Source organism: Panicum virgatum, chromosome 1K, assembly GCF_016808335.1.
Source record: "Panicum virgatum strain AP13 chromosome 1K, P.virgatum_v5, whole genome shotgun sequence".
NCBI classification, from domain to species: domain Eukaryota; kingdom Viridiplantae; phylum Streptophyta; class Magnoliopsida; order Poales; family Poaceae; genus Panicum; species Panicum virgatum.
In genome coordinates, this window is record NC_053136.1 from 29,153,977 (window position 1) to 29,173,813 (window position 19,837).

Genomic DNA, 19,837 nt, shown 5'->3' on the forward strand with positions numbered 1-19,837 from the left:
ATAATAGTTCCAAAACCGTATCGTCCTGTTCTCATATATGAGTAAATAATATAATGGCACAAATATAGACATGCATATCTAATTTCTAATTTATACATATAGTTAATAAATGATAGGCATATCTAATTTCTAATTTATACATATAGTTAATAAATGATAGTAGAAAATACTTACCATTTCCCTTTGATTTTTATTCTTATAAGAACCATTGATCCAGATGGACTCCGTTGGCTACCGAAATTGGCACTACTGTGCAAACTGGTCTGACCAGTACTGGTCTGACCAGTGTGCACAAACCGGTCAGATCAGTCTAGATGACTTATCAAAATGCAAATCATGACTTTCTCATTATGTAGTTCTTATCGAGACGATCAAAATGCATATATGCAATATCCGATTTGAATTTTGAATGTGAGTTATGACTTTAGGGAACTTTGACCTAGGAAAAACGGGGTCAGACCGGTCCAGTCGGTCTGGTGGACTGATCAGACCGATCCTAGTTGTACAGTCCGAGTTAGAAGTTATATTTTAATATAGGATTTGTATAAGTTTCGACTTCTGATGGAGTGAGATCTTCCCTACCTATAAATATAATCTACTAGACTGATTGAGGGTATCGAATCGATCAAAAATACAATCTTTTACCGTTTTAGCTTTTCTTTTGCCTTTCTCCAAACCCTAACTCTTTCAAATCCAACTTATTGTTCTTCCTCTGTCTCCACGGTGTGGGTACTATAGAACAACCCAAGGTGTGTCTGTCCTGACAAAGTCTCTTCCGAGTGGGCATCCATTAGATCCTCGTCGCGTTGTCCGGCGAGGTATAACGATCCACCAAACCTGTCCAACTTGGTTTGCGCAGAGGCACTGCGAAGTGCACCATGCTGCATGTTCGATGCTCGGTATTTGGCACATGTGTGTGGCACGTTTCCGCGGTAATGGACTCAGAGAAAATATTTGTACTACGATGGTGTGCTGCGTGTTATTGATCACCTTTTTTTCCGAGGAGTGTTGTAGAAACGGCACCTTGCCATTGACAGCACAAACGACATTTTGCTACCCATAATTGATCCATAGTCGTCTAACACATTAACCACCTTTATATAATTATATTATTGTCTCGATCATGGATTGTTCACCTGAACCACCCACTCAATTAACCCCCTACACATCATTTTTCGCCGAATATAACAACAGTGCAGAAGGTAGCCAAGTTTATTTTTTTTCTTCATCTTTGGATGGCAAGATGTCATGATATTGCGTCAGGCTAAGTATTCTACCCTTGCGCAATTTCTCAAAGTTGCGCTGGTAACTTGCCCTTGCAACAGTAATGCATCCATGCCTTATGAGTTATGACCGAAACTCAAACTGTTGTTGTAATTATATTTAGAAGGTAATCGTCATGGTTATGGTATTTAAAAAAATTAATGGCACGTTTGCCACCTATAAATGTGAATAACGAAAGTTATGGGCTGTGATTGGTGAGCCTGTAATGCCACTACTAGAAAACAGGCCTTCAGCACCGACTGAGAAGGGCCTAAGGTACCGGTTTTCCAACCGGTGCTCCGCAACCGAAACCATTGGCTTGGGTCTAAAACACCGGGTATTTAACCCGGTGCCATAGGCACCCATTGGTACCGGTTGGAAAATCCAACCGGTACCAAAGAGGCTGCTACGCTGACGCAAGGTGGCAGCCCCTTTGGAAAGACCAACCGGTACCAATGACCTTTTCCTTTTTTTTTCCCAAATTCAGTTTTGTTTGTTATATTTATTACTGTTTATTCTTTTATAATTGCTAAACACACTCAAGCTCTACAGTACTATACGTTCATTGGTCGTTCGTGTTCCTTTTCAGAGAATATTTGAAACTAACTAAAAGTGAAATGCGAGCATATAATTAAGCTAATTAGATAAACTAATATATTTACAAATTTACAAACATCAAGACATAACGTTTAAAAATATTTACAAATATACAAGTCATGTTTGTAGTCCAACTACTGGTCCCCTCAGAAGGTCGATGGAAGTCCTCTATGGATGTGACCGTCGTGGTAGAACTCGCCTCTAGGATCCAAGATCTCGTTCAAAATGAATCCGGCGAGCTGCTCGCACACGGTGTTGATCCGATGAGTAGAGTAACATTTATCCCCCATTTGAGACATATATCATTTAAGAAAAAAGGATTAACATCATGTGCGTTAGTACAATTATGAAAATATACTAGTGAACGGTTTGGACGTACTCTCGTGTCTTCATCAGTAGCCTTCCCGCATGGAGTCATGATGTGCAAGTAGTCGCATACGTAGTACCCGCACCAATCAGTTCTTTGTTGTTATCTCGCACACTTAAGGAGAAACAAATAAATTACTCAATTTAGAACAATTTGGGATTATATACTTAACTAGACAAATCTTTATGAATCAACATACCGGATAATCCATGTTAACGTTCAGTTCGGACCTCCATTGACCACGTCCTTTGTTATTTTTCACAAATTTTTTCCAAACCCTGTGCTCAAAGTTAAGTTTGATATTCAGGAATTGTTATTAAGAGAAAAAGGATTTGATTGTGCAAACTGAACTTACCTGTTCAAGGGGTCTAGGATATGCTGGATTGCGGACTTTGGATTTCAACTTTGGATTTCTCATTTAGTCAAAGACTATAAGATTGCCGGTCTCTACGGAAAGTATGAGTAAAATCCAATGATAACTGCAGATATAGATAGGATATATACATACATGCATTAGACGACTTAGTATTTATTTAGTAATATAACAGAGGATTGAGTCGACCAAGACTTACCCAAAGTTGTATGGTATGAATATATATGATTTGTAATTTTGCCTAGTCAACGAATCGTACATGTTTTGGCACGTTTCCTTGTAATTTTCGTTGAGCACTTTCTGATTGACTAGTAAAGGAGACATGAAGCCGATCTGATGGTGCCATCCATGTTTTCGGCTTCTTTGGGTTTCCTGTCTAAACGATACAATAGAGATTTTATAATGCACACATATAATTATGTTCTTGTTAACAAAAAGTATTAATGTAGAGGTAAGTGATACTTACAAAACCCAAATGGTGATGATAGCGGCGTCAAGGGCTTGTCGATGGTAAATGTGATATAAATTTTCGAAGTACACCTAGAAGTCCTCCTCCCCGCGGAAGAAATCATGGTCATGATACTTGACTCCAAACATTTTCCCATGGTCCTTCGACATTCGCAGGTACCATCTATCCAAATTGAACATCTGCGTGCCTAGACTTTTCTCCTCTTCCTCAGTGACAAAAGGTTTTCCATGCTGGAATGGAGTAAGAACGGGAGCGACAGGGATTTCCGCCTCCACTTGCCCCGTTGCCTCCTCTAGCGTTAATCCAGTTTTAGAAAGAAATATCGCGGCCTGTAGGTCCGCCTGGAGTTGTACGTCCGTCGGGTGTAGGAGTGGCAACCCTGGCACCCGGAGGGGCTCGAGTTCTTTTTGTTGTGTGCCAAGCTGAGGAATGGTCTTGCCACATTTTTTCTTCAGATTTCTCACCTTGTGTGCCTTTGTCAGAGTACTATCATAGTCCGAGGGTAAGCTTTTCGGTTTTGGTGGGTTGCCTAGGTTTGTGAGAAGCTTTTTCCCTAGTTCTAGAGGTACCTTTTCCCTCGGCGGGGGGACTTTAGGCTTCAATTATTCTTTTATATATCGAGCAGTCTCCTCTTCCAACTCCTCAGCGGTTTTCTCGTAGGTTAATTTTCTTTCGACCGTTTTCTGCTTCTTCTTTGAGGGTCCAGCCGCTGGGAGGGATGCTGTCTTTTTCTTTCCTTTTTCTGGTGCAGGAGGAGTTGGAGTACTCGTGGCCCTTTGCGCTGGCGGAGACGGTGGTGAAGGAGGTGGTTGTGGGGACGACGGTGAGGGAAGCCGCGGAGACGGGCGGTCGGTCTGCACGGGAGCCGTTGTGTTTGCAGTAAGTTTGATGTCGGCCTTGCGCCATAGAACGACCCCGTGCAGTGCGTCTCCGAATGTCTTCTCTCCATCCCCTCCAACGAAGTCGAGTTCAAGATCCTCATTGTTTCCAACTATCTGCTCGACTGTGACGGAGGTGTAGCCAGGGGGTATCGGCCTTCCATGAATTGTAGTAGAAGGATTCAGAGGCAGGGCTGACCCGTATGCGACATGAATGGATATATTTCTTGCTCGCACATGAAGCTCGCACGGTGTCGGCATGGTGACATAATCCACTGGATACCTCTGGTCATCTACCGCCGTTGGTTCAATCTGGGGTTGCTGTTCCGCTAGTACATCGGGCGCCGCCGTGGATGCACAGCTGCTGCGTCGCTGAGAGGCCGGACTTATCATAACATCCAGGTGCGACCCAGCAGTGCCCCTTTGGCTCAGAGCTAGCTGCACTGCCTCATTGACCCTGGCTTCCATCTGAGATTCCAAGGACGCAACCCTCCTGTTCATCTCTTCTTGTATGGCACGAAATTTCTCTTCTTGTTCGGCTTTACTCTTTCGGTGAGTCTTGTAAGAGGAATCTCCGGCCCAAGCAACTTTCCATGGGACCACGCCGATGCCGCGGGCTCGTCCAGGGTGTTCCGGATTCTTTAATGCCCTTGTTAGCTCATCATTCTCCCTTTGAGGCTGGAATGTTCTTTGTTGGGTCTCATCTATTGCAGCGACTAGATCGCGGGACACTTCTTGCATATGCTCGGGCACGACCAAACTTCCATCCAACTGGTTTAGTGTCACGCCATTAGCAAATAACCACCACTTGGATCTATCCGGCCAATCCCAAGTCGTCGGCCTGATGCCTCTATCCATAAGGTCATGCTCCGTCTTCTGCCATTTTTTAACTGACTTCTTGTACCCGGCAACCCCAAGGTGGTGGGTGTACTTCTTATTTGCTGCATTCACCTTGGCATGTTCGGATTTTTCTTGGGCTTCCTCTGATAGTTTGTATTGTTTGAACTCCTCCCAGTATGGTTTAACTTGAGGAAGATCGTACCAATTCGGCTCCTTATCCTTCTTGATGTAATTGATGTACAACTTCTTCTTGAAAGTTGCAAAGGCAAGGGCCATCTTTTTCAAGGCACATTTCTTCACAAGTTCTTAGTCAACTCCTTCAAGAAGAGTGAACATATCCTTGAGTTCTGCCCATACAATTTCCTTCTGATGTGCAGCCACGGCGTGTTTTTGTTCTTCGGGTTTGCTCATTTTCCATAGTCTTGTGGTGATCAGAATTCTTGCCCAAACAATAACCCCACATTGGTTGACAAATTTTGTGCTAGCAGCCTCTGGAGCACTTGGACAGCCCTCTGCGTCCACTTCTGTGACGACCTATCTTCCCTCCATTTTCTTGGTTGGCCGGCGTCTCCTTTTTGACTGGCTCAACGAAGTCGATGCGGAGGTCGACTAAATTACAGAAAATATATGTTAATCGCAAAACTAATCTACCGAAGTCACCATGTATATAATTTTAAGATTCGTACTGGAACATGCTGTTGTTGATTGGGCGGCGGCGCAAAGTCATCATCTTCTTCATCGGCATCTCCAGACATATTCAGGAACGAATCAGCTGTCCAAGCATCTTCTTCAGCGATTGGCTGGGTGGTGTTGGCCCTCGTATCTTCGTTTATTGCATCCAACATGTATTGCTTGGCAACCTCGTCATCACCGAAGGGGTCCATCCTTAACTAAAACCGTAAAAATGTGTTAGAGTATGTGTCCATCCTTAAATGAAGTAGGAGAATTCAATTCTTTGAACGAATATGTGTGTTTGAGAGTGTCGGTGTCCCGACATGGGGGATTGGATCCCAACTAGTAAATGCTGCGTGTTTCCTCATCCCAGATGATGATGCAAGAGGCAATCACAGTAACGCACGGTTTATCCTGGTTCCGGCCACGGGGCCGTACGTCCAGCAAAGGGGGTGTGCGAGGGCACTGTATTATCTTGCACCTGGAGTGCTTGTAGTAGGGGATACAAGCAAGGCGAGAGAGGGAGGAAAGCTCCCAAGTCTCTGCTAGGGGTGGAGTCGGTTGAGATGAATGCTCAGTAGTTCCTGAACGTCCTCTTGGAAAGAGAAGCCAGAGAGAGAGAGTCTAACCAGCCAGAGCCCAGAGAGGCTTGAAGGGAGTCCGCCCCCTCCTTTTATAGTCACAAGGAGGGGGCGGCGCACACGAGTATAGGGGTGCGGAAGTCGTTGTTTTCCCCTGAATCGCGGGTACAGTGGTCGAACACTGTAGGAAGTACACTGTGGGAAGGCGGCGCGCGTCGCAGTCGTCCTGGGCATTGTCCTTGGTCCTGTGAAGATCGCGCCGGTCGTCCTGCAGTGTCTCCGCAGGCGGCGTGGTGGTGGTGTGTAGTGGGCCCTGTGGACTAGCGGTAGTAATGGCGCGTGATGGCCCCGGACCCCCTAGTGGGAGTGCGGGCGTGCACACTAGAAGGTCCGGGGGACACGTGGAAGTCCCGGACCCCTTCCCCAGTGGGAGGCGAGTCCGGATGGTCGGCGTCGGCAGAACAGTAATGGGAGTAGTGCCGAGCCCATCTTGTTCCGCGTGCAGGTCCCAAGGCACTGCTACAGCATCCGGGATGGCGGAATGGGGACCGGAGTCAGCGGATGGGACCCCGGTCACATCCACTGTGGGAGTGGCGGCCTGACGCCGCCCGTCCTTTGAGCCATGGCAGAGTGGCTGGCTTTTAATACCTTCGTACGGCGAGCAGTTGGGCGGCGAGGTTGTTTGTCCCTTGTGCCGAGGGGTGGCCTCGACCGAGGCGAAGATGAGCTACCCGCTCGAGGGTAGATTCGCTACCCTCGAGCAAGGCGGAGATGCGGAGTGCAGTCGAGGGATCCCGACGGGGACCCTCGAGCGATGCGGAGATGAGTCACCCGCTCGAGGGTAGATCCGCAACCCTCGAGCGAGGCGGAGATTGTCCAGCGGGCCCGAGAGGGACCCTCGAGCGAGGCGGAGATCGTTCCGCGGGTTCGAGGGGGATGTGAATGGGCCGCACACTGGGCTTCTTTGAGTCCCTTCCTTTCTTCCGAATGGGAAACAGGCCGTGGCCTTAGTGGGCCCAGTTTTTTTAACAGGTGTTTTGCATGTTTAGAGCGATCTTAGTACCCCGATTAGGGTATCCCTAATTGTGGTACCCGACAGTAGTCCCCGAGGCTTTGGCCGAGTCAATGGATTCGGAAAAAGGGTGATTCGGCGATTTCCCCTTTGACGTGATCGGTCAATGCCGCGCACCCGCCAGACGCGCCCGAGCGCCAGCCCGGCGGAGGTGACAACTCACCGGTCGGGGTAGTACACCCGTGGGAGGAGTGCCTCGAGGCGCGCGCCTCTTTATTTGTTTGTTTGAAGGACAAGACGTGTCCGCGTGCTGAGGGGGGCTAGGGTGACGATTGCACCTGCGGCTCGGCAGCTGGCGCTTTCATCGCGCTGTCCCGCACTCAGGGTCTTGGCCCTGCCTTCCCTGGTTGATTCGCAGCACGCCGTTCGAGGGCGGTCGGCCTGAGTCGACGCAGCACCGCTTAGTGTCCAGGGGCTCAGCTCCGCTTTATTTTGTTCGGTCGCATCTCGACGCGGTGACCGAGGACCTCCTTTGCTCGTGGAGCGCCGCGTCGCCACGAGTGACACAAGCCTCCGCTCTTCACCAAGCTTGAAACTTTGTGCCCGGCGCAACTATAAATAGGGGTCGTGGGGTTCCCTTTCCTCTCCAACCTCCCAACTCTTTCTTCCAGCATTGCCTAAATCTTGTAATGCTTCCTTTGCCTTTTTGTGACCGGCCCCCAAATGGGGTGGCCTGGCTTTTTTAGGCTTCTGGCGCTAGAAGAATGCTTGCGAGCGGTAGGAGAAGACCGGAGGGGGCGTGCGCTCCATCCTTCAGGTTCAGTGGGATTAGCAGAAGAGCATTGGGCCCGTGGGGTCATGCTTCTGCGATGTCCCCTAGCCTGAAGGGGGATGGAGACGCCTGACCATGGCGTTAGTGCCAGGTTGGGCGGCTGTTCTTTGCATCGTCCCCCCAGGCGACGAGGTTGCCCTTGGGGAGACGGTGCAAAGGGCGCTGTCCGCCAGCTCGACCCCCCGCATGGTCTTCGGTGGAGGAGACGCTAGAAGAAGACTTGCGAGGAAAGCGTCCCGCTGGACTCATGTGGTCTGGGGGCTATTCCTCGCATCCCTAGCAGCCTCGCTGTTGCGTCAGCTAGGGGCCCGGTGCCTTTCTTCGTCGCTCGCTCCTCCCCAAGACAGGGAAAATTGCCACGTAGGTGGCAACATGTTTGTATCTTTCGATGGCTTCGCGCCGGTAACCGTTTGTAATCTTTATTTGTATTTGAGCAATAAAGTCCCCTTTCTCCTCTACGGGGAGGATTACCGAAGGTATATGGGTGTACATAGAGTTACGACCCTCGAATATGTGTGAAGTCACCTTCGCGGGGGCGCGTCAGCGCACCCGCGGGTGTAGTCCCCGAGGCCTTGGAGGAGAGTTTGTGCTCGTCCAAGGGTTATAAACGTTGTCCCGCTTGGTAGCTTTACTGGGATGGCCGTCTAGCGTCTTTTTCAGCCGGCATCGGCACTTTTTCAGCCGGCCTCGGCACTCTCAGTGCTGGTACAGCGACCCGACGTTCAGCTTAGCCGTTAGGGGAATGTACGCTAATAGCGGGGAGGTTCGGTTATACACGTGGAGCTTCATAAGCGACGGTTGTTGATTTATTCGAGGGTGCGGTTTGATCCGTGGTGTGCGAGGAGCCCCCGAGCCCAGGCCCGTATGAAGGCGTTCAGGGGAACCCTCGACTTTGATTACGACCCTCGTCGCCCTTCCGCAGGGAGGAGGGGTGATGCGCACCATGCTACCCATGCACGGGCCGCGAGCTGTGGCTGCTTCAGTGAGATATTAGCGGGTTGTTCAAGCGGACGTCCGTGCCCCGTTCGATAAGGGTCGGCTTGTGGTCCATAGACACGTCACATAGAGCACTTGTGAAGGTTTGCTAGGCGGGGCTCGGACCCATTCGATAGGGTCTGAGGGCTCGATGCTCTCCCTCGATGGGATCCCCCTTCTAGGCACCCTCGACTGGCCTTGAACACTGCGTAGGATGCCTCGAACTCCGCATTCACGGGTAGCTTGTACGGCACATCCCTGCAGTCCCTGACTCTGGTGATCTGGGGCGCCTGTCGAACCCCCTGAAGGGCCAGGCTCCGACCCCCTGATCAGTAAGGCCTCAAAATGCGATTCCTTTGAGGGTAAAGAGACCCCTCGAAGGAATATTCCATCGTGATTCGGAAATGACGCAGTGTCGTGAGTCATGTGCGCGGGTCTTCCGCTGGTGGTGGGCGACGTGGCCCGATTTGTGCGGTGCGGTGTGGGCGCGCCTTTTCAGGCGACAGCCTCGGGCAGATGAAGCGAAGTGGGCGGCGGCTGACGGATGGGATTGCGCAACAGTCGCGCCGCACCCGCCGGTTACCGTGCCGCAGTTATTGCTGTGTGCGCGCGTGGGGGACTCCGCGGTCATGGGGCCCAGCCGTCAGTGATAGCGAAATCTACCGCATTCAACGCGGTAGATTTGGGCCGTGGTTGCGGCTGCGCCCGTTATGGTGAATAAAAATGAAGAGAAAGGGGGTGTTTGGGCTCACCTGGCCATTCGCCTTCATTCTGCTTCGCCTTCTCCGCCTCCCCTGCACCCTGAGCCCGCAGCCAAGAGCGGAAGGAGGAAGAGGAAGGAGAGAGAGAAAAAAGGGAGAAGGGGCACCTTAGTCATCTCAGAGCCGTCGCTCCCACATTCCTCCTCGTATTGAAGACATGTCGGACATCCAAGAGCCCTTGCCGTGGGGAAAGTCCTCCGCCACCGTGGCGGTTCTGGGGCAGCTGGTCACCGACCGGCTGCTGCCGCGGAACCCCAGCTTGGGGGCGCCGGCGTGGATTTCCCCGCACCCGGACGAGACCGAGCCGAAGCCTCCGCAGGGCTATGTCGTGAGCTTCGTGTGCCTCCACGAGCGAGGCTTCGGCGTCCCCGTCAGCAGGTTCATGAGGGCCTTGTACGAGTACTACGGAGTGGAGCTGCACAATTTCAGCCCCAACTCCATCTCGCAGGCGGCGGTCTTCGTCGCCGTCTGCAAGGGGTACCTCGGCATCGAAGCCCACTGGGACCTCTGGATCCATCTGTTCCGCGGCGAACTCTTCATCGAGAACGCGCGGAACCAGCTGAGGCGGTTCGCGCGCGCCGGCGGCCTGACGTTCCACGTCCGCCTGACCCGGAGGAACTTTTACATCTCGAGCAAGATGACGACGAACAACGCCGGGTGGAGTCGAGGGTGGTTCTACCTTCGGAACTTCAGGGGCGCGCTCCCCGCGTTTACTAACAGAGTTCTCCGGGAGCGACCGCCGAAGTGGGACTGGGGGGGTGTCGCCCCCAGCGCAGCAAGCCAAGCTCGAGAGCCTCACCGACGCGCTGGCGCGTTTGGCGAAGAAGGGGCTGATGGCAGCGGCCGTCATCGCGAACTTCCACCGGCAGAGGGTTATCCCTCTCGTGGAAAGGGCCCTGCCGATTTTTGAGCTCACCCCCGGGAGCAAGGTGGAGGGCTCGAGGACGTCGAAAAAGCTGCTTTCCCACACCGCCGCCGCCCGGAGGGCGAAGTACGCGGTGGCGGAGTTCCCTCAAAATCCCGAGGACCTCTGGAGGATCAAGATGCGCCCCGAGCCGGGGTACATTTCTCTGGTAAGTTTTTACTTCGAATCCGCTGTATGTTGTGTGGTCCCCTTTTTCTGACCCTAACTCGTGCGTGCTTTGCAGGGGTTGAGGTGCGGCACCTCGAAGCCCCCGGTCCCGGAACAACGCCTGATCAATCATCTTCACGCGGAGAAGATGAAAAGGCAAAAGGACGCGGCGGAGGCAAAGGCTGAGAGGAAGAGGAAGAGGAAGGCGGAGCATGACAAAGCGCCCAAGCTTGCTCGCGCGGAGGGGAAGCCGCGGCCTGCCACGCCCGAGTCCTCGGAGGAGGAGGAGGAGGAGGCCTCGGACGCCGAGGACCATGCTCCGAGGGGCGACGGGGAAGCCGCGGGCGCGAGCCCCCCGCCGTTCTACCTGTGGGATGACGACGAGGGGGAGCCGGTGCCGCCGGAGGTGACGAGGGCCATAGCAGAGTCCTCGGCGCACCCATCACTCGAGGGGGCCGAGCGGGGGTCGTCGCCTCTGGCGGCTGGTGAGGAGATGCCTGCGCCCCAGGTGCTGGTCCGTGGCGACGAGGCTGCGGCGGGCGAGGAGTCGTCCGTGCTGGCAGCCTCAAGTCACCAGGCCAATATGAGGGGGGTGCCCTCGGGGCAGTCTTCGAGGGGCGGCACGGCGACTCGGGCCCGAAGCAGCGCCACGAGGAAGCGGAGCATGAGTGCTCGATCCGGGTAAGCAGACCTCACTTTCATTTTTGTTGCGTATTTGGTGGGTTTCTCGATCCTGTTGTCCTCAACTCGTGTTCTTCGATTTCCAGCCCCGGGGCCATCCCCAAAGATGCGGTCCAGCTTGCCCCGGCCAAGGCTCTCAAGACCGGGGCACGCAGCACACCACACACGGCGCCGCAGCCCCAGCCTGCTGTGGATCTCGAGGCGACGGCCGCGAGGCTACGGGAGGCCATGGCTCGAGGGGCCCAGGCGGTGCAGCAAGCTTGGGCACAGGAGGAGGGTGACGTCGTGCAGAGCGACGCCGGCCAGAGCGGCACCGAAGCGGCTGCTCATGCTGCCGATGCCGAGGAGGCCGGCTAGGTCGAGGCAATCGCTGAAGTCGAGGCCGGTCGGGGTGACGCGGCAAGCGCCGCCTGACCGGATACGAAGGGAGAAACTGGCGGGGGCGCGCAGGAGCGCCCTGCCAGCCAAGCAGAGGGGGACACCCTCATCCCCGAGCCCTCGAGGGCCGAGGGCGAGGGCGTCGCAGAGGAGGAGACGGCGCAAGAGGCGCCGATGGTGGAGGGAGCCTCCGTCCCGGGGCCCACGGAGGCCCGGGACGAGGGTATTGTCACGGTACTGCCCGTGCCAACAGCGCAGGGGGGCGTGACAGCGGTGGTGGAGCTGCCGGACAGCAGCGAGGAGTACGGGGACTCGATGGACATCGACCCCGCTGCTGCAGCAAGCGCCGCCGCGCATATCGCCGAGTTCGCGTCGGCCAGTGCGGGCATGCTCGAGGCGGGGACGTCCGATGGGGGCCATCTCGGGGCGATCGTCCCGTCCGAGGTCCCCTCGGAGTTCCTTCGTAAGGAACAAGAGGAGGAGGAGGCCTGGAACAAGCAGATGGGCGTGGGTAGGGAGATCTTGCAAGCCCTCGACCGCGCCTTCCAGCTCCACCAGGATGCGGATTACCAGGTCAGCCAGGTAAATACTCCCCCTCCCGAAAGTTGCTCGGATTTGATTTAACTTTTACGTGTCTTCACCCACGTCCTCCCCTTTTCATCAGCTGAGGGAAATCTCGCGCGAAAAGAGCGCCGAGATGAACCGGCTGTACTCCCAGCTGAGCCAGCTCGGGCAGCACAACGCCGAGCTGGTACTCAAGAATATTGACGCCAATGCGAAGATGGCGGATATGGGAGCGCGTCAGCAGGCGCTGGAGGAGGAGCTGGCGTGGGTTGCTGGTGAGCGGGACGTCCAGAGGGCAGCAGCGGAGGAGAAGGCCCGGGAGGCCGAGGCACAAGCTGCCGAGCTGCAGCGCCTTCGGACGGCGCTCGAGGAACTATGACATGCGTTCAGCGATTTTACAATGAAAGCTCTCACAACACACACAAGAGAGGAGAAACAACACACATACAACACACAGACCAGATTCGGCCGGAACAAGCCGAAGGAGCTAAAGGGAATAATGTGATCATTGATGAGCCAAGACCGAAGGATGTCGATGACAAAATTCCGATCAGAGAAGTTGTGCTGGGGAAGACTCCTGATGGTAGGGGATTTACTCCTGGCAGGAACCGTCGTCGGTGAGGAGGTGGCTGGTGGCTGGGAATTGAAAGAGGTGAAAAGTGGCTGGAGGACGGGAGAGCGCTGGGGAAGATGGGGCTGGGGAGTGATGATGGGGGTGTGGGAGGCCGCCGCTGTGGCGGGCTGGGGGTAGAGGTGGACGGCGGCAGCGAGGTGGACGGCGGCGGCGAGGCGGGCTGGTCGTGGTGGACGGGAGTTCCCATTCGGCGAGCTCTCCTCCGACCCTGATAAGTACTTGTCTAGATACATTAGAGATGCTATGAATCTGAACATATAGAAACATAGCTAAGAATGCTTATATTACGGGACAGAGGAAGTAGCATATTATACCCTCTCAGCTAGGTAGAGAGTCCGGTCATAATCCTACACCACCAGGTCCCATCCCCCGCGTGGCTCCTGCCTGGAGCGGCTCGGGCGAAACTAGCTCCTCCGAGCGCCACCGCCCCTCTGCACTGCCTACCTTGTCTCGCCACCGCCCGAGCGGCCGGTGGAAGCCCGCGCGGCCACAAAGAAGGTGGCAGTGGGGCTCCACCTCCCCGCTTCCTCTTCTTTCCTCCCCTCGCTCTCTTGCTGGCTGGCCCGTTCTTCATAGCGGCGGCTTGAAAACGACATCCCGTGGCCGGATCCGCGCCCTCGGCCGCCGGGTCTGCTCCCCCGACGCCTAGGCACGGTGGCGACGGCAATGCCCGCAACCTGGGCGCGGCGGCCGCGGCCTGGACGCGGCGGCGGCGGCGCCACCCGCGATGTGCTCATGGTGCGGTGGCTGCGGCTCCTGCGGCTGCACGTGGCGATGCGGTGATGGTGGCGTCCGCAGCCTGGGCGCGGCCGGTGGCGGTCGGGCGCGGCCACGCGACTTGGGTTCGGCAGCGGCGTCCGCAGCCTGTGTGGCCGTTGGGGCGCGGCTTCGGCGGCCCCTCGGGTGCGCGCGACTGAGGCACGACGGAGAGAGGAGGGCCCCCCTTCTCCTCGAGGGCCTCGCCCTATTCCCGGAGGGTCCCGGTGAGCGCAGCCACGGCTACCTTCGTGTGGAGGAGCTCGGCCATCTGCTGCTCGAGCGTGGTGCTGAGACGCTGCAACTTGGCGCTCCAGAACATGGGGGCTACCCTTAAGGAGAAGGAAGCCTCCATGTCCTCACTCGAAGAGGCCGCTCGAGCCCAGAGGGAGGAGGCGCAAAGGAACATCACGGGTGAGTACCTTCGATTTTTCGTTGATTTGTTACTTTTCGTAACTGACGTTGGTTTCCTTTGCTCAGAGCTGAGGCAGAAGGTGGCGGACGAGACCGCGGCGAAGGAAGCGGTCCACACCGCGCTCACGGCGGTGCAGATGGAGTTTGTTGAGCTGGAGCAGACCGCCGTGAGCATATGTCAAGAGCTCGAGGGGGAGGGTGCCGTCTCGGGCAGTTCGGTGATCAGCCGCATGCGCGCGCTAGGTGGCCGGATTGCCGAACACGCCAAGAGCACCTTCCGTCTCGGTGTCCTGCGGGCTCTCGCCGTGGCCTCGACACACTACCTCATGGATCTCCAGAGGGTGTCGTCGGGGTACGTCGTTCCCGATGATGCGGATGCGGACGCCGCGTCGGTAATCATGGACGAAGCTGACGCAGCCGTGAAGGAATTCGCCGCCATCCTTGCCGAGAAGCTCGAAGCAGACATCCCTCCCATCGCCGAATTCGACACCCCTGAGGGCCCGCAAGGGGGGGATGGTAGCCTGTAGGAAAACTGGGTCTCGAAGCCCATGTAAATAGATTAGTGTTTATCATAGTCACGCTTTGTAATCGCATCCTATGAATATAAGAGATTTTATTTTCGTAATTTGAATGTGTGGCCCGTCGAGGCCTTGTGAGTTCGAGCCTATATTTCTTTACTTTATTTCCGTGTTCTTCGTATGCGACTTAGATAAACATCTGCGAGGAAGTTCGCGTTCATAAGCAACGTAGGCGTAAGGTGGTGAGGGGGGTGCCGTATCCCGGAGGCGTAGGCGGCCCCACGACTCGGCCAGCCCCGTACCGTAGTTGCTTACGCCTCGCGTCCATTTTTTCCAAGGATACGAGAAGCTTAGGGTCGAGACGGAAATATTTCGAAAAAATATTGGCGACTTTTTGGGGACGTTCGGGTGTTGCCCCCGTAGTAGCCCCCGAGGGAGGCTTCGGCTTTGCCGAGGGTAAAGCCGAGCGTACCTCAATGTTCGTGTGCACCCGAGCCCTCGAGGGTCCGGAAGGTTCCCAAAAAGCAATAAGTAAAGCGTACTTCCTTATTATTTCGGGAAATTGAAAGTGCGAGTACGAACAATATGCAAATAGCTTGAAATGCTAAGGGTAGAAGCGACGTAGCTGTTGTATGTTCCAAGCGTTGGTGAGGATTTCGCCTTTTTCATTCGCCAGCTTGTACGTGCCGGGTTTGAGCACCTCGGCAATTATGTATGGTCCTTCCCATGGTGGTGAGAGATTGTGGCGGCCCCTGTTGTCCTGTCGGAGCCTCAGCACCAAGTCCCCTTCGTTGAGGTCTCGGCGCCGGACCCTCTGCGCTTGATACCTTCGTAAGGACTGCTGGTAGCGCGCAGAGTGGAGGAGCGCCACGTCTCGAGCCTCGTCCACTTGGTCCAGCGAGTCCTCGCAAGCTCGCTGGTTTTGTTGCTCTTGGTATGCCTTGAGCTTTGGCGACCCGTACTCCAAGTCAGTGGGGAGGATGGCCTCGGCGCTGTAGACGAGGAAGAATGGGGAAAAGCCCGTAGCTCTGCTTGGGGTCGTCCTCAGGCTCCAAATGACCGAGGGTAGCTCCGTGAGCCACCTCCGGCCGAACTTGTTCAGCTTGTTGAAGATTCTCGGCTTCAGTCCCTGGAGGATCATGCCATTGGCACGCTCCACTTGCCCGTTCGTCTGTGGGTGTGCCACAGCCGACCAGTCCACACGTATGTGGAAACTGTCGCAGAACGCTGTGGGTGTTTTTCGCGCATAGAATTGGCAACCCTCGCAGGTCCGCACGATGTCGGTGGCGTCAGCGACCGCGGTGGGCCAGTAGAAGCCTTGTCGGAACGCGTTACCCACGAGAGTGCGTGGCGCAGCGTGATGGCCGCATATGCCGGCGTGGATGTCGCGGATCAGCTCCTTGCCCTCGGGGATGGGGATGCATCGCTGCATGACGCCCGAGGAACTGCGCTTGTATAGCACGTCGTCGATTAGAACGAAGGACTTGGCCCACCTAGCGAGGCACCGCGCCTGAGCGCGGTTCGAGGGTAGGACCCCTCGAGTCATCCAGTCAATGTACTGGACGCGCCAGTCTCGCGAAGCGGGGGCCTCGTCGACCTCCATTGCTTCGGCCTCGTCAGCGAAGGTGGTCCCGAAGTCAATGTCCATGGGCTCGACCCCGTCCGCCGGGGGGTTCCCTCCGGGGGACCCGGTGGATGAGGGGCCCGGCTCCGCCGGATCTTTGGATTCGGCGGAGGGCTTGGTGATGTCGCGAGCGAAGATGTTAGGGGGGACGGTGGTCCGCCCCGACGCGATCTTGGCTAATTCGTCGGCGTCCTCGTTGTACTTGCGCGGGACGTGATTGAGCTCAAGGCCGTCGAATTTGTCTTCGAGGCGGCGCACTGCATTGCAGTATGCCTCCATCTTCGTGTCGTGACAGCTAGACTCCTTAATTACTTGATCGACGACGAGTTGAGTGTCCCCGCGCACGTCGAGGCGCTTGACGCTGAGCTCGATGGCGATGCGGAGGCCGCTGAGAAGGGCCACGTACTCCGCCATGTTGTTGGAAGCGGGGAAATGCAAGCGTATCACGTACCGCATGTGCTCTCCGAGGGGTGAGATAAAGAGGAGGCCGGCACCGGCGCCGGTTTTAATCACCGATCCATCGAAGTACATGGTCCAGCATTCGCCCTGGATTTGTGGCGGGGGTAGTTGAGTGTCCGTCCACTCAGCCACGAAGTCAGCCAAGATTTGGGACTTGATCGCCTTGCGGGGGGCGTAGGTGAGTGTTTCTCCCATCAGCTCCACAGACCATTTGGCAATTCTACCCTCGGCTTCCCAGTTGCGGGCTATCTCTCCCAAGGGGAAAGACGAGACTACGGTAACGGGGTGAGCCTCGAAGTAGTGGCGCAGCTTGCGCCGAGCCAAAACCACTGCGTAGAGCAGCTTTTGAATCTGCGAATAGCGTGTCTTAGTTTCAGACAACACCTCGCTGATGTAATATACCGGTCGTTGGACGAGCAGAGTATGACCCTCCTCTTGTCTTTCGACCACGATCACCGCGCTGACCACTTGGGTCGTCGTAGCTACGTACAGATAGAGGGGCTCGCCGTCCGTAGGTGGTGTGAGAATGGGGGCGCGTGTTAGCGACGCCTTCAGCCTTTCGAGGGCTTCTTGGGCTTCGGGGGTCCACGTGAAGCGCTCGGTTTTCCTCAAGAGTCGATACAGGGGTAAGCCTTTCTCGCCGAGACGCGAGATGAAACGGCTAAGGGATGCTAGGCATCCCATGACCCTCTGTACCCCCTTTAGGTCTCGGATCGGTCCTATCCGATTGATTACCGAGACTTTGTTAGGGTTGGGTTCGATGCCCCGCTGGGAGACAATGAAACCCAAGAGCATGCCTCGAGGCACCCCGAACACGCACTTTTCGGGGTTGAGTTTCACCCCTTTGGCCCGTAGACAATCGAACGCGATTTTGAGATCGGCAACCAGGTCGTCCGCCTTCCTGGATTTTACAACGATGTCATCGTCATATGCCTCTACTCTCCGCCCGAGATGGTCTCCGAAAACGTGGAGCATACACCGCTGGTATGTGGCTCCGGCGTTTCTGAGGCCAAAGGGCATCGTAACGTAGCAGTACATGCCAAAGGGTGTGATAAAAGAAGTCGCGAGCTGGTCGGACTCTTTCATCTTGATTTGGTGGTAACCGGAATAGGCATCAAGAAAGGATAGGAGTTCACATCCCGCGGTAGTATCTATAATCTGATCAATCCGTGGCAAAGGAAAGGGAACCTTCGGACATGTCTTATTTAAACTAGTGTAATCTACACACATCCTCCAGTTTCCACTCTTTTTCTTCACTAATACTGGATTAGCTAGCCACTCGGGATGGAATACCTCTTTGATGAATCCGGCCGCCAGAAGTTTCTGCAACTCCTCGCCGATCGCCCGGCGCTTGAGCTCGTCGAAGCGTCGCAGGCGCTGCTTGACCGGTTTGGAGTTGGGTCGGACATCAAGGGAGTGCTCGGCGACCTCCCTCGGTATGCCAGGCATGTCTGAGGAGCTCCACGCAAAGATGTCTGCGTTGGCGCGGAGCAAATCGACGAGCACCACTTCCTATTTGTCGTCGAGGTTGGCGCTGATCTGCAACGCCTTGTCGTCGGAGTGGTTCGGATCGAGGGGCACCTTCTTGATACCCTCGGCGGGTCCGAAGCTCCCGGCATGTCGGTGCGTGGAATCCAAGGCCTCGCTTGCCATTTTGTCGAGGGTGGCAGCGAGGGCTTCGTCCTCCGCTTGAGCCTCCGCGCGCTCAACGCACTCAACGACGCACTCGTAGGCGTGCTCGAACGAAGAGCCAATGGTGATCACGCCCTTTGGACCCGGCATCTTGAGCTTGAGGTAGGTGTAGTTGGGGACGGCCATGAACTTGGCGTAACAAGGACGGCCCAGGATGGCATGGTAGGATCCTCGAAACCCCACCACCTCGAAAGTGAGTATCTCCTTGCGGAAGTTGGCTGCTGTGCCGAAGCACACAGGCAGATCGATCTGGCCGAGGGGTTGGACTCACTTCCCCGGCGCGACGCCGTGGAATGGCGACTTGCTGGGCCGAAGCTTGTCCAGTTCGATCCCCATGAGCTCCAAGGTAGGGGCGTACATGATGTTGACGCTGCTGCCTCCATCCATGAGCACCTTGGAGAAGCGAGTGTTGCCGATGATGGGGTCGACAACGAGCGGATACCGTCCCGGATGCGGGACGTAGTCGGGGTGGTCCTCGCGGCCAAAGGTGATGGTATCCTTCGACCAGTCGAGGTAGGATGGCGTGGCTTTGGCGACGGAAAAGACTTCGCGGCGCTCACGCTTGCGCTGTCGAGAAGTCATATTTGTCGTTGCTCCTCCAAAGATGAAGAAGGCGTTCTCCACTGGGGGGAACTCGTCATCTCCACCTTTGTCGCCAGCATCCTTCTTCTTGTCCTCATCGCGATGCGCGACGCGGTTGTAGTATTTCTTGAGCATTTCACAATGCTCGAGGGTATGATTGACCGGGCCCTTGTAGTAAGGGCACGGTTTCTTGAGCATGTCGTCGAATTGGCCACCACCGCCTCGAGGGGGGCCTCGAGGTCCTTTGCGGTCCGGGGCGGCAGCGAAGGCCTCGTCGGAGTCCTCTGCCTGCCCCGACCCGCGCTAGTTCGGTGGGACCGGCTTCTTGCCCTTCCTCCCCCGCTTCTGTTTCTTGGCAGGGGCATTGGGCTTGGCGTTGCTGCCCTCCGCGGGCGCATCGTCCTTGCGCTTGCTCAATTTGTCGTCGAAGATGGCACCGACGGCCTCCTCGCCAGTGGCGTAGTTGGTGGCAGCGTCGAACAGTTCATTGGTGCTGATGGGTCGGCTTCTTGCAAGCTCATGCACCAGGTTCCTGCAGGTCGTACCCTCGAGGAAAGCGTTGATGACCTTGACGTGGGTGACGCTAGGGAGCTCGGTGCATTGCTTGGAGAAGCGTCGCACGTAGTCACGCAGGGACTCGCGGGGCTTCTGGCGACACCCTTTGAGATCCCAGGAGTTCCCAGGGCGCACGTACGTGCCCTGGAAATTGCCCACGAAGATGTGGACGAGTCGGCCCAGTTGTGGATCTGATCCGCAGGCAGGTGCTTGAGCCACGTTCGTGTGGCATCAGCAAGATGAAGAGGAAGGTTGCGGATGATGACCGTGTCCTCCGTCGTGCCGCCT